Genomic DNA, 16,657 nt, shown 5'->3' on the forward strand with positions numbered 1-16,657 from the left:
TCACCCCTACCACACCACCACTCATCACTTACACAATCACTCCTAAAACACACCACCACTCATCACTAACACAACAATCACTCCAACCACACCACCACTCATCACTAACACTCCAACCACACCACCACTCATCACTAACACAACAATCACTCCTACCACACCACCACTCATCACTTACACAATCACTCCTAAAACACACCACCACTCATCACTAAACACAACAATCACTCCTACCACACCACCACTCATCACTTACACAATCACTCCTAAAACACACCACCACTCATCACTAAACACAACAATCACTCCTACCACACCACCACTCATCACTTACACAATCACTCCTAAAACACACCACCACTCATCACTAAACACAACAATCACTCCTACCACACCACCACTCATCACTTACACAATCACTCCTAAAACACACCACCACTCATCACTAAACAACAATCACTCCTACCACACCACCACTCATCACTTACACAATCACTCCTAAAACACACCACCACTCATCACTAAACACAACAATCACTCCTACCACACCACCACTCATCACTTACACAATCACTCCTAAAACACACCACCACTCATCACTAAACACAACAATCACTCCTACCACACCACCACTCATCACTTACACAATCACTCCTAAAACACACCACCACTCATCACTAAACACAACAATCACTCCTACCACACCACCACTCATCACTTACACAATCACTCCTAAAACACACCACCACTCATCACTAAACACAACAATCACTCCTACCACACCACCACTCATCACTTACACAATCACTCCTAAAACACACCACCACTCATCACTAAACACAACAATCACACCACCACAAAAAGACAATAATATCTAACCTCGTTCCCCATCCTCTCGGCCAACCCAGGTCAACCATTATAAAACAAAAGAAGAAGTGTTGAACCCATCAAACCATCCTATCACTATAATCGCTATATGTTACTATCACCAGTACATCACCATGTCCTGGACTACAACACATTCCAGCCTACAGTCCTTCTTGTTGATATCACTGCTGTAGATCCATGTCATACCCCTAGGCCTAGATCCCCATAGATCAAACAAACTAAAATATGCATCTCTATATCCCCATATATCAATCCTGCTAATCTTTACATCCTTCTTCACTTCTATCAACTTTATTAAATCATTTAAACGGACGTTCTTACTGACAGTTATAGTATCCATATCTTCATCTCTATAAAGAAAGGTTAATATATTATATCATTATCAACTGATATAAATACAGGTTAATATATTTTATCATTATCAACTGATATAAATACATCACATTGTTTCACTAGTCAGTATATTATTCAAGTCACGTGTATTTATACATCAGGTAATATTAGTTGGTTTTTATTCAAACCACGTGATATAGAAACTTGTTATTGTAACAAACCATCATTCAATAGTGTAACAAACCACCATTCGATAGAAGTCAAACTTGGTAAAGTTTAAAATCATTAAACTTATCAATATGAACACATTTATTTACAACTTCTAGAAAAAAAAATTATTGTAACAAACCATCATTCAATAGAAGTCAAAATTCAACACTTCTAGTTTGTTAAGTTTACAATTCATCAACATATTTAATATGAACACATTTACTTACCCGTCGTCAAGTAACCGTAAAATAATGTCATCGCTCGTATCTCTCTTAAAACGCCTAGTGTTAGTGTTGGTATTTTTCTTAACTTCTGATTGTTCTACTTTCTTCTAAAATGCTTCCAGGTCAGCCACCCTGTCTTTTAATTCAGCTATTTCTTCATCTTTTCTTTCAAATTTTTCAGCCATTTTCAGCGATTAAATTTAAACCGGAAATCTTCCATCTCGGATGTGCGATCATCCAGGTCGGTCTGGTTACTAGTTTCATTTATTGTGTTTGATGTTCCAATCTGTACAGCTTCACAATCACCATGTATATTATACATGTAGTAGGTATTGTTGGTAACGGTTGATAACTGGAATAGAAAATAAATAAACAACCAGTCTCTACTTGTAAATATTATTACAACAATATCTCTCTTCTTAGATATGATAATCATCGACGACGAATATAAATATCGGAAAGAGAGCTATAGGAGTAAACATACACTGCTTCGTGTACTCACTCGTCAGTATTTGTATTCTACGAGACAGTCATTATCAAGATTACGATGGTTAGTTATTGACGTCATAAACTGACGTGTTATTTTATAAACATGACGTAGTTGTACTTACTGGGGTGGCCATTCTTCTTGTCCTTATTATTCTATGACAACTTTCTTCACTAGAGTTCCCTTAGAACCTTACTAAAGACAAACAGAATTGTATAACACTAGATCAAGGGGGGTTCTATAAAAATTACCCATTGGAAAAACACAGTCTATGTATAGCGTATTAACCACGTGTTATAGTCTTGTATAACTTGTCTCACTACTATTTACGTTAAGCGAGATCAAGTACGATAAATAATTATAATATTTCCCTACCCATGAATATCTATTCTCGATAAAGAATATAATCCCGACTTGTTAAAACGAATATAATAAATTCCCGGTGTTTAAGATAACCTAAATATATTAATATAATAAATAGTATTGTAACTATCTGAATGAATCGTATGTCGTATGTGGTCAAGCTTCAGATCAAAAATTGAACAGCTAATCTCGGCTCACATACCATCCAAGATGACGGTTACCAAACAATCGCATCCATGGATGAACAGAAACCTCAACCGATTAACCAGACGCAAAAGACGAGCGTACAAGAGAGCCAGAAGAAACAACACGAATAGGGAATGGATACGGTACAACACCCTTAAGGCAAAACCCAAAGTGATATCCGACGAGCAAACGACTCCTACCTTCAGTGGAGACATGAGACACAACTCAAAACGATTCTGGGCTTACATAAAACACAAGAAGCAAGACTCAAACGGTGTAGCTCACCTTAAGAACAACGACGGCCTACTATACAGCGAATCCGACACCAAAGCTGAAATCCTGAACAGGCAATTCCACTCTGTCTATACAAAGGAGAAAACGACAAGCATCCCAGAGAAAGGCCCCAGTCCTCATCCAACCATGGATCACATCACCGTGGATGAAATACCAACAAGATTTTTGCGCGACTACCCTGATGAATTAGCACCGATCCTCACCACCATCTTCCAGACTTCCCTAGACAGCGGCACAATACCAGATGACTGGAGGGAGGCGGCAATAGTCCCCATCTTTAAGAAGGGAGACAGACATCAGCCATCCAACTACAGGCCCGTCTCGTTAACATCGGTGTCTTGCAAGGTGCTAGAGCATATCGTACACAGCCAGATAATGAAGCATCATGACATCAACAGCATCTTAACTGACAAGCAACAGGGCTTTAGATCCAAGAGGTCGTGTGAATCTCAGCTAATCATCACCATCGATGCCCTTGCTAAATCACTCGCCAGAGGGGAACAGGTCGACGTGATATTACTTGATTTTGCCAAGGCCTTCGGCAAGGTCCCTTACCACCGATTTCTCCAGAAGCTCCAGTTTTATGGGATAAGAGACAACACGAGGCGATGGGTGAGAGACTTCCTTGCCAGGAGGACACAAAGAGTCAACCTTGATGGGTGTTCCTCCTCCTACGCAGACGTCATATCCGGAGTCCCCCAAGGCACGGTGATGGGACCCCTTCTGTTCCTTACGTTCATCAATGACCTGCCCGAATACACCACCTCAGATGTCAGACTCTTCGCTGATGATGCCCTCATGTATAGACACATTCACAGTGAAGAGGATGCCCAGGCACTAAAGAAGGACCTATCATCACTTGCCAGATGGGAGCGTGAATGGCAAATGGAATTTCACCCCCAGAAATGCACGGTAATACATGTCACCAACAAGAGAACCATCACCAAGTACCAATACAACCTACATGGCCACACCCTAGAGTCAGTTACCAACAGCAAATACCTGTGAGTCACCATCAGCAAAAACCTAAAGTGGGACGAACACATCGGCAACATACGATCCAAAGCCAGCAGGACCCTCGGTTTTATCAATCGCAACCTGAAGGGCTGTAAACAACCAGTGAAGGCCATCGCATATACCACCTTAGTGAGACCCACACTGGAATATGCCTCGTCGATGTGGGACCCATACCAACGAAAAAACATCAAGACACTGATAGGACCCCAGGCAGCGTAACATCCATGCTTCAACACCTACAATGGGAGTCATTAGAAACACGCCGAGTCAGATCTAGACTAGCCATGTTCTATAAGATCACACATGAGCTGATAGAGATCCCACCGCTAGACTACTTAACACCAGGCGATGGCAGAACTAGAGGAACCAACAAGTACCGTCAACCACCAACTCATAGAGACGTGTACAAGTACTCTTTCTTTCCAAGGACCACCACAGATTGGAACAGAATGCCAAACGAAATAACACAAGCCACCAACATCGAGGAGTTCAGAGCGCAGCTAAGCAAGATCCCAGCCCAGCTGCACTGCTGACCCCCAATGTCTGAAGTGATCTGCCCCGTTTTTAAACCGTTTTTAACTGTACATACAAGCCAGATGGTTTTTAGCTGTCTTTCGAGATGCGCCAGTGCATATTTACACTCTACTAGAGTCAGGCACTATAGAGGAAGAAGAAGAAGAATCCTCCACAATTGTCTATTCAGTAGGTGTTTATTTATGTCTGGATAACATAGTCTATTCGATACTATAGTAACGGAAAATCTAGTCTATATATACCTATTGCGTAAGCTTGTAATATGGGCGTCGCCTTTCAATAAATTATTTGAAATGAAAAGTGGTTTTATGGCACCTCAGCTCCAACCGGGCTATATTGCGCCAACATATGGTGAATATTACGAGACAGGCTAAATTATATCACAGAAAAACATTATATGCATAAATACGTATATTGACTTGCACGTTCACGTGTAACTATGGAATACTTTAACGGTTTATTACCGGGCAACGTTTCTACTAGAATTCTTTATCAATATACAGTGTACTATGATGTAATTTTTGCCCAAACAGAGGCGCTATGGCGTCCATTCTTATATCGAATTCCAACTTCCAAGGTTTCTATAAAGTTCACGCCAATGCGTACACCGGGATTCTGATTTTCGTCCAATCCTAAAGACTAGACACTGTCCTTGCCATGGGGGATTACGCCGGAAAATCCAGAGGGCAACCTTCAAGGCCAGCATCGGGAGCGAATCCCAGACCCCCTGGTTAGCGAAATGATATGAAATGAAATGGGGTTTCACGTCCTACTGTTCTGCTTCTAACTGGGCTGGGGGGTTGGATGGCCGAATGGTTAGCACGCGCGCGCTGTATCCTACCGTCTGTCATTGAGTCAACTGGCGGGGTTTCGATTCCCCGGTTGAACGTGAGTAGTAGGGTCGCCTGTCCAATCTCGTGGGGTTTTTCCGGGTCCTCCGGTTTCCTCCCACTGCTAAAGACCCAGACGCGCAGAGCGAATTATTGAAATTAAAAGATTTAAAGATATGTTAGTCCCGAAATGACCTAGTTTGTGTCGAGTGGACGTTAAACCCCATCTCTCCCTCTCTCTCTATCTCTCTCTCTCTCTAACTGGGCTAATGAAGACGGATATACGCCATACAGTGTGCTATGAGGGAAATTGTGCCCGGACAGCGGCGCCACGGCCTATTCTTATATCGAATTCCAACTGCCAAGGGATCTTTTACGGGCACGCATGTGTACACGGGACCTCGGTATTTCGTTCTATTCGAATGACTATACATCGGTTGATAGTTGTTAATGATAATTAGTCTTGATAATAAATATAATTTAATTGTGGTAATATTCTTCAATATATATACGTTGATATTATAAAAATATCCATTTTAAAGTTTACAGTTTATAACACCTAAATAGTAGTTCATATATTTTATTATATTTTCATATAATTTAGTACGTTTATAATTCAGTACGTTTGTCGTGTATTTATACGGTTGGTTAATCTGAAAACAGATAATGGGATCTTATTCAAATTACATTAATCTAAGCCATTCATCAAGTTTACATTTAATTATTAAATGGTGATCGTGTTTCAAGTCATTCAATTCTCGACAACCCGATGGTCTATCTAGTTTATTATTGGCCTGGCATGTGAATAATTTATATAACATTTGAAGCCAAATAAAAGACTTGCTATAAACCGATTTAGCTCTTACACAGTGTATCTTAAATAACACATTTTATGCTTAATATCTATACCTTGTTCTTGATTTATGACAGATTTAACAAAAAGACATTAAAGTTATCTATAAAGTTCTATAAAAGCTAGAGGTTTGGTGTACTAGGGGCACGCGTAATATTCATAATTTATAATCCTATTTATTTTATATGCTTTCATTCGATTCGAGTAAGGAACAAAAACAAAAAGGTTTATAAAGTTTTATTTATAGATCCAAATTTAAAGTTTATGAAATCAAATGAAATGGGGTTTAACGTCCTACTGTTCTGCTCCTAACCTGGGCTAATGAAGACGGGCATACGCCATACAGTGTGCTATGAGGGAAATTTGGCCCGGGCAGCGGCGCTACGGCCTACTCTTATATTCCAACTGTCAAGGGATCTTTTACGTGCACGCCAATGTGTACACGGGACCTCGGTTTTTCGTCCCATCCGAACGACTAGACAGCTGTCCTTGTCAGGCCCTAAATCCTGCATCACTGACAAGGGGAGACCACGCCGGAAAATCGGGATGAACTTTCTCGGCATATGCAGGGATCGAACACCCGACCTCCAGGCAAACGAGCCAGCGTCTTACCCACTTAGCCACGTGATCCCCTTTAAAGCTTATGATGTGTATATGTACTGAAATATTATTAGTTGATAATTAATGTTTTTTAAACTTCATTCCATATTACATGTTCTTAACTACAATATACAACAAACGGTTGCCATGCAACATACACCCAAATTCCATATTACTTGTTCTTAACTACAGTATACAACAAACTGTTGCCATGCAACATGCATCCAAATTCGATATTACTTATGTGTAAGATAATTCTGTTTTTATACCTGGTTGTTAGTTAAATATTGGTAAGATTTGTCCATCATAATCATTTAATATGTTGGTATATGGAATATTCCATGATTGAGCTTCTTTACAATCTGTTTTTATATCTCGAATAAACTACGGCATATCTTCATGTGACCCCACTCCTTCCCACCTACAAGCGGCGAATCGAAAACACAAAACTTGACTCAATGACAGACCTTATGATCCAATACGTACGCGTTAACCATTCGCCCACCCAACTCCCCTCCAACGTCTTTTAGCACTGAGTCAGCGTGGCTCGTCGGGTCAATTAGTGCCGGACAAATGAATATTCCAAGAAATCTGACATTAATCAAATACATGGTAGCTATGAACATCAAGTCTATGTTAATTTTATACATGGTATAGCGATGAACATCAAGCCTATGTTCATATGATACATGGTATAGTTATGATGATCAAGTCTATGTTAGATCCATCCAAGTACCATATTGACGGATGATTTGACTGATATGATTTACAATGTATATTATTTGAAGTTTATGGGTATTATATGTAATGTACTATTACTATATATATATATATATATATATATATATATATATATATATATATATATATATATATATATATATATATATATATATATATATAATTATCATTGGTTATCTTCTTGTGAAGGATTTCATATAATGGTCTAAACTCTGATGTATGTATATTATATTTGATGTTCTATACAGTATGTCAACATGTGGCTTTCATAATAGAATATAATCATCTAAATTGTATTTAAATAAAATATATACATTGTATTGTAGTTATCAGTTAATTGCCGAACTATGAATATACATTGTATTGTAGTTATCAGTTAATTGCCGAACTATGAATAGTATCGAGATCAGTGATACAGATGGTAGTATTTGTGACGTCATATATTCCGTTACGTAAAGATCGTGAATAACGTAATGAAATGAAATGGTGTTTAACGTCCTACTCTCCTGCACCAACTGGGCTTATGACAACAGATAAAACCAATGTGGTATCGAGTTATTTTTCCCGGTCAATGTTCCTGCATGCTCTTCATTACTTTGATGTATGCCAACGGCCCTCTTACACCTTACCAACATATTTTACACCGTGTAGTAATATGGAGGGAAAGAATTTGTGCTTTGAAACATCTATGTAAAATAATATTAGAGTTTTGATTAATTATTCTCCATTGGCAAAATATTAGCTATGGTATAAGTTAATTCTGAAACGCAAATTAAAAATGTTTATGAATATTGTGACAATAGCAAGACATGGGGTCTAAAGACAAGAATGTGGAAATATGATGGCTAGAACAATAGCATTATCTTTCATATTATTGATTCTAACTTCATAACCACAAATATTATAGAAAGTATATGCCGGTTATTTTGAGACGTTAACTGAGCTATAGATTAATGAGCATGTTGGTCATTTACATGTTTCTTTGTTATAAAACATATATCATATTTGTTGACCAAATAAGGTAACAATCCCTGTCGATATACAGGATTGGGGTGGATGTCCATTCCATATTTGGAATTTAGCTGTTATCAGTTGTTTACGTAAATAACACAGACAAAAGAATAAACACAGACAAAAGAATAGGCACCTATATAAGGGAGCGGGGCTAGAATAATTGAGAGAGATCATGTGGATTCTTTAGACGACTATTTCATGCGGTAGTGTTTTCCTGGGTCTAGCCATGCTGGCTAGATTTTTACAGGATTGGGGTTGGAGAGAAAGAGATGTTAATTTTAAATATTGTAATGTAGACTACTGTGTAACTGTGGTGACATAAAATGTTTAGCAAAAACACCATCATTGTTTCTGTTACTTATTTGAGTCGGTATCGTGAGAAAAAACAATGGTGAAGTCCTTAAAAAATACAACAGTAGCAGTCCAGAGCCAACCAACCCCCCATTAGACGATCAGGCCAAAAACTAAGATGTGTAGTCGGATAGTACTACACCGTGACCCTCTTATAAGAAACACAAATTATACACCGTGACCCCCTTTCAGGGAACAAAGAACACCGTGGCCGCTTACAAGGGATATATATCTATGAAATATACATAGTAGCCACTTACAAGGAACAACAATTATACACCGTGGCCCCCTTACAAGGAGCAATGAACACAGATTATACACCGTGACCCCCCCCCCCCCCAACCCCCACAAGAAACATATACAGAAACCACTCACAAGGAACATATATTATACACCGCCCCCCCCCCCACCAAATATCTACGTATTATAAACTGTAAATAGTAAACTGTATGCATGAAGTAAATATTCACATTGGTGTAACCTGTAAATATTATATTTAAAATAACAGAGCCTTTGGTAAATTAATTTCCTATTGTATTATTCAGCTGAGAAGTGTTATCAGTTGATACAAGTTGATACAATGGGGGGCTGATATAACTGTATTGAACTAAAGTAATTTGTCAGGTTAAAAAAGAGTTATCTCCATTTCTATGGGACTTTTATATACAGGTAGGTTGGTGTATATGGTACCATAGAGGTACTATATTATGGGCGGCAGGTACTGTTATATATAGGTAGGTTGGTGTATATGGTCGACAGGTAGACCTACTGTTATATACAGGTAGGTTGTTGTATATGGACGACAGGTACTGTTATATACAGGTAGGTTGGTGTATATGGTTAACAGGTAGGCCTACTGTTATATACAGGTAGGTAACATTAAGGTGTTGTATTAGGTACCACACAGCAGGTACTGTTATATACAGGTAGGTAACATTAAGGTGTTGTATTAGGTACCACACAGCAGGTAACTACAAACTGTATTTACACATATCATCCATGTTAAAGTCGCTTCACTGGTTGAATGTCGAACTCGGGATTCCAGTATAAAGTTCTGTCATTAGTCTATCAATGTCGAAATTATTTCGTCCCCTTATATTTATCTGAACTTTTGACAAATTGTAATCCCTAAGATCGAATATCAAAAACATACTTGCTCTTCCTAAAACTAAACTAATTTGTTGTCAGTGAGAGAGAGAGAGATATGGGGTTTAGCGTCCACTCGACACAAACATTGTCATTTCGGGACTAACATGGTTCAGTTATTTTTCAATAATTTACTTGCGCGTAGGGGCCTTTTGAAGTGGGATGAAACTGGAGGACCCGGAGAAAACCCACGAGGTTGGGAAGGCGACCTTACTCCTTGTCACATACTACCTGGGAATCGAAAACCACGACAGTTGACTCAATATGACAAACATTATTGATACAACGCGCACGCACTAACCAATCGTCCCCCACCCCGCCATTAAAAATTAGGGAATCTCAAAGTTTCACAATTTTCAAGTCCCCACTAAAAACTCATTTAATCTAGATTAGAAACAGATTGTATTTGCGTATTTTTATTTTAATCAACGAGAATGTTGACGGCGTTATCCAGTCTTTCATGATACCGCAGACTGACCCCCCCCCCCCCTCTGTTAGTGGAAACTACCTCATTTCTTGACACCATAGAAATATTAGTAGAACGACATTAGTTTAGTTATAAAATATTTTATTGAAACAAAATTAGAACAAAAAATATAAAACATTGTTTAACTAATATAATTATATATTATATACATGTCAGTTAGTTATCACATGATCACGACTACATATCACCTAATAATCGTGACTATTGAATTACAGCTTTATTTACAGTAGAAAGCTAGTTTTATATTAGGATGTTAGATATTACTTAGAGTAAGATTCAATATTTCAATCAGGTGGGACAGGTGAGACAGGTAAGATATTACTTAGAGTAAGATTCAATATATCAATCAGGTGGAACAGGTGGGAGAGGTAAGATATTACTTCGAGTAAGATTCAATATATCAATCAGGTGGGACAGGTAAGATATTACTTAGAGTAAGATTCAATATATCAATCATGGGGGTGGTGGGGGGGAGGGGTATACGATACTTGGTTAAATACTAACAGGTGGGACAGGTGGACAGTTGGGACAGGTTAGATATTACTTAGAGTAAGATTCAATATATCAATCATGGGGGTTGGGGGGGGGGGGGTATAAGATACTTGGTTAAATACTAGGGTGCTGATGTGGTTGGTAATACTCATCACTAACATAGCACCCACCCAACCACGTATACCACCCATCACATCACACACAACACCAACACCACCAACCACCACTGACCACACCCTAAACACACACCACTCCCACCCACCACATTACACCACTCTAACATTTTAACATTTTACTTTATTCCACCCTCACAACCTAATCAAGAGACAATAAGATAATAATACCTAACCTCGTTCTGGTTCATCCATTATATTTTACTATAAGTAATATCTACCCTACCCCACCCGACACACCTCATTGTTCAATATAAAGGAGACCATAAATACATCATATCAATATAATCTCTATATTTTACTATCAACAGAACACAACCTGGTCCTGGTCTACAACACCAAGTTGTTCCAGGCTATAGTCGTTCTTGTTGCTATCACTGTCGTAGATAACTCTCATACTACCATGTCTGTATCCCTCTATAACAAGCAGACTAATCTTCTCATTCTTCTTCTCTTCTATCAACTTCATTAAATCATTAACACTGACTTTCTTACTCACAGTTATAGTACCCATATCTATACATCTATAAATACAGGTTAATATATTATATCATTATCAACTGATATAAATACAGGTTAATATATTATATCATTATCAACTGATATAAATACAGGTTAATATATTATATCATTACCAACTGATATAAATACAGGTTAATATATTATATCATTATCAACTGATATATATGGTGGCTGATTGCTATCATATGTCCGTCTTCATTAGCCCAGTCGGAGCAGAACGAAATGAGATGAAATGAGATGAAATGGGAGTTTAACGTCCTACTGTTCTGCTCCGACTGGGCTAATGAAGACGGGTTTATACCATTCAGTGCGTTATGAGGGACATTTTGCCCGAACAGCGGCGCTACGGCCTACTCTTATATCCAATTCCAATTGCCAAGGGATCTTTTACGTGCACGCCAATGTATACACAGCACCTCGGCTTTTCATTCCATCCGAATGACTAGATAGCTGTCCTTGTCAGGCCCTCCATCCTGCATCCCTGACAACGAGAAACCACGCAGGAAAATATTGATGAACTTTCTCGATCATCACCGGGGGCGAATCTGCGACGTCTAGGCCAGCGAGCCAGCGTCTTACTCACTTAGCCACTGTGGCTCCCGGAGCAGAACAGTTGGACGTTAAAACCCATTTCATTTCATTTCATTTTCTTACCAATCGGCCACCATAGATATAAATACAGGTTAATATATCATTATCAATAATCATCTTTGTAAACTTTAGGAACAAGAGTATTATTAATTATTTAAATGATAAATTATTGATAAAATCATTGTCTTGAGCCCTTATTATTAAATACACTATTAAATATATAATACTATTTTGACTATGGATATTGTAAAATACATCCCACTGTTTCACTAGTCAGTATATTATTCAAGTCACCTCTAGTTGGTTATTATTCAAGTCACGTGATATGGAAACTTGATCATTCCATAGAAGTCAAAACTCAAGACTCTTGTAACAGTATGTAAAATTTGACAGTTGTCAAAATATATATTATTATGAACATATCTACTTACCGGCAAAATACCAACTTTAGAGTAATGTCATTACTGGTATCCCTGATATAACGTCTAGTATTAGTGTTGGTGTTTGTCTTGACTTCTGATTGTTCTACTTTCTTCTTAAATGCTTCCAGGTCAGCCACCCTGTTTTTTAATGCAGCTATTTCTTCATCTTTTCTTTCAAATTGTTCATTTATCCGATTAAATTTAAACCGGAAATCTTCCATATCGGAAGTGCGATCATCCGGGTCGGTCTGGTTTTTAGTTTCATTTAATATTGTGTTTGATTTTCCAATCTGTACAGCTTCACAATCACCACGTATATTATACATGTAGTAGGTATTGTTGTTAACGGTTGATATCTGGAATAGAAAATAAATAAACAACCAGTCTCTACTTGTAAATATTATTACAACAATATCTCTCTTCTTAGATATGATAATCATCGACGAATATAAATATCAGAAAAGAGAGCTGTAAATTAAGCGCATGCGCTGAATCTCTAGTTTGAGATGCTCGGTTGACCAGTGGCGTACAGAAGTTTGTTGATGCCTGGGGACAACTCCTTGACTTAAACACAGGGTCGAGTACTGAAACATGTGAGACGAGAAGACATTTTAAATATATACAGAATCAGATGAATTAATCTTTGTATTTAAATTAAATATAAATCGATCACATTTCTATTCTTTATATGTAACATGTTGTCTACTATCGTCTCGTTCATTTAAAACACAGATCCATATTTACACCAGCATGTTGGACTGTAGGCCAAATTTAAATTCTTTGATTGGATATTTGATGCCCCATCCCCACCTCTCTATCTTACCAGAATCTATGACCTAGTCCGTCTACCCCACCCCCCTTTCCTTGTACGCCACTGATGATCGGTGGAGTTGTGACAACAACACCACCATTCAGTTCACATTCTGAACATCTGAGACACGCTACCTGCGGAGAAGTATCTCAGACACAGTCAGTAGCCATGATATCCATATCACGTGATCTACACATCACAGATCATGACATTGGCGTCAATGGGTCAAGAGGTCAACATTGTAAACAATAGGTTTATCTTCAGCATTGTGTCCATTGCACTCATAAAGACTATATAATTCGTAGAGTCCCAACATGTTCTCTCTTCTTCCAATGATTTTTCACAAAAATAACATCTACAACTCATAGAATTGATGTTGTTTTCAACGACAGCGTCTGCGAGGGTTGTTCATAGAGGCCGCCATATTGCACTATTTTGTGCGTCGGTCGGATCTATTTCAGGTATACACAATCAATTCTGTTGATGTTTTTAGCTTTGGGATTGACTAATAGTTAATGTGTTTCAGTTCTAAAACAAATATTTTAAACTTTAACGCAAATTTAGAAAATAGCCAAATTCTGGCTGGGATTACTGAGCAAAATGGCCATTCACTGTATACGTGCGAAAAAAAACCCAGCCACCAATTAATTTTCGTACGTTAGTTACGTACGTTCAGTTCAATGCTAAAATCCTACTTTCTGTTTCTATCGTGTTGAAGATGTTGTTAGGACTGGTGGACACAGACAGAAAGAAGGTGCTATGGGGAATGACAATAACACAGTTCCTCACCGAGAAAGAACTGGGGTTTAACGTCCATTAAACGGAAGACCAGGAGAAATTTTTCAATAAAATATGTTTAAACTAAACTACTAGTTGTATCAAATATAGGAGTAAACATACACTGCTTCGTGTACTCACTCGTCAGTATTTGTATTCTACAAGAGATAAGACATTCATTATCAAGATTTCGATAGTTAGATATTGACGTCATAAACTGACGTGTTATTTTATAAACATGACGTAGTTGTACTTACTGGAGTGGCCATTCTTCTTGTGCTTATTATTCTATGACAACTTTCTTCCACTAGAGTTCCCTTAGAACTTTACTAAAGACTAACAGAACTGTATAACACTAGATCAAGGGGGTTCTATAAAAATTACCCATTGGAAAAACACAGTCTATGTATAGTGTATTAATGACGAGTTTTAGTCTTGTATAACCTGTCTCACTACTATTTACGTTGAATGAGATCAAATACGATAAATAATTATAATATTTCTACACTCATGAATATCCATTCTCGATAAAGAATATAATCCCGACTTGTTAAAACGAATATAATAAATTCCCGGTGTTTAAGATAACCTAAATATATCAATATAATAAATAGTGTTGTAACTATCTGAATGAATACTCCACAATTGTCTGTTCAGTGGGTGTTTATTTATGTCTGGATAACGTAGTCTATTCTATACTATAGTAACGGGAAAACCAGTCTATTTATACGTATTGCGTAAGCTTGTAATATGGGCGTCGCCTTTCAATAAATAAAATGAAATGAAATGTGGTTTTATGGCACCTCAGCTCCAACCGGGCTATATTGCGGCCAAACATATGGTGAATATTACGAGACAGGCTAAATTATATCACAGAAAAACATTATATGCATAAATACTATATTGTCTTGCACGTTCACATGGTTAACTATAGAATACTTTAACGGTTTATTACCGGGCAACGTTTCGACTAGAATTCTTTATCAATATACAGTGTACTATGATGGAATTTTTGCCCGAACAGCGGCGCTACGACTTCCATTCTTAAATTAATTTACAACTGCGAAGGTTTCTTTTAAGTTCACGCCAATGTGTACATGGGTATTCTGTTTTTAGGCCAATCCTAAAGACTAGACACTGTCCCTGCCATGTGGGTCTACGCCGGAAAATCCACTGGCACTGTCTGGGCAGCATTGGGACCCGAGCCCCCCCCCCCCCGGCGATCCAACGTCTTACTCATTGAGCCACTGCGTGGTCCAGCTGTATTTAACGCGGTAAGGTTAATATAATAAGATTAATATAATAAGGTCAGGTCAATATATTTGACCAGCGGCATACTCTTGATGTTGGCGTTTAAACTGTTCTGCTCCGACTGGGCAACGCCATACAGTGTACTGTGACGGAATTCCAAATGAAATGAAATGGAGTTTTACGTCCTACTGTTCTGCTCCTAACCTGGGCTAATGAAGACGGGCAAACGCCATACAGTGTGCTATGAGGGAAATTTTGCCCGGACAGCGGCACTACGGCCTACTCTTATATCGAATTCCAACTGCCAAGGGATCTTTTGCGTGCACGCCAATGTGTACACGGGACCTCGGTTTTTCGTCCCATCCGAACGACTAGACAGCTTTCCTTGTCAGCCCCTCCGTCCTGCATCACTGACAAGGGAGAACCACGCCGGAAAATCTGGATGAACTTTCTCGGCCAATGCAGGGATCGAACACCCGACCTCCAGGCTAGCGAGCTAGCGTCTTACCCACTTAGCCACGTGATCCCCTTGACGGAATTCCAACTTCCAAGCCAACGGGACCTCGGTATTTTGTTCCATATACATCGGTTGATAGTTATCAATGATAATTAGTGTTGATAATAAATATATGTTAATTGTGGTAATATTTTTCATTATATATACGTTGATATTATAAAAATATCGATTTTAAAGTTTACAGTTTATAGAACCTAAATAGTGGTTTATATATTTTATTATATTTTCATATAATTTAGTACGTTGATACTAAAAAAATATTCATTTTAAAGTTTACAGTTTATCACACCTAAATGGTGGTTTTAGGTTTTTTTTCAAATATTTTAATATATTTGGGTACGTTTCTCGTGTTTTTATACGGTTGGAAAAGCTAAAAAGCAGAATGTCAAATTACTTTCGCTTTAAAGATTTAAATAAAAAGCTGGCAACCCCTGTTATAATTGTTCAAAAATGGACATTTTATTCAAATTACTTTTATATTCTAAGCCACTCACTAAATTTAATTATTAAATGGTGATCTTGTTTTAATCCGTTCAATTCTCG

The 16,657-nt window shown here is 38.0% G+C and overlaps 2 long non-coding RNA genes across 2 annotated transcripts; both read right to left on the reverse strand.

Annotated features, from left to right (window-relative positions):
- Positions 1–504: 504 nt before the first annotated feature.
- LOC126827013 (uncharacterized) lies at positions 505–2,432 on the reverse strand. The gene is made up of 3 exons (XR_007682539.2): positions 2,267–2,432; positions 1,659–2,007; positions 505–1,238 (listed from the first exon to the last, which is right to left on the reverse strand). It is a non-coding gene; the product is annotated as an uncharacterized LOC126827013 (long non-coding RNA).
- Positions 2,433–10,622: 8,190 nt separating this feature from the next.
- Positions 10,623–14,783, reverse strand: LOC130010482 (uncharacterized). The gene is made up of 3 exons (XR_007682522.2): positions 14,604–14,783; positions 12,768–13,114; positions 10,623–11,747 (listed from the first exon to the last, which is right to left on the reverse strand). It is a non-coding gene; the product is annotated as an uncharacterized LOC130010482 (long non-coding RNA).
- Between the last annotated feature and the right edge of the window lie 1,874 nt (positions 14,784–16,657).

Source organism: Patella vulgata, chromosome 7, assembly GCF_932274485.2.
Source record: "Patella vulgata chromosome 7, xgPatVulg1.2, whole genome shotgun sequence".
NCBI classification, from domain to species: domain Eukaryota; kingdom Metazoa; phylum Mollusca; class Gastropoda; family Patellidae; genus Patella; species Patella vulgata.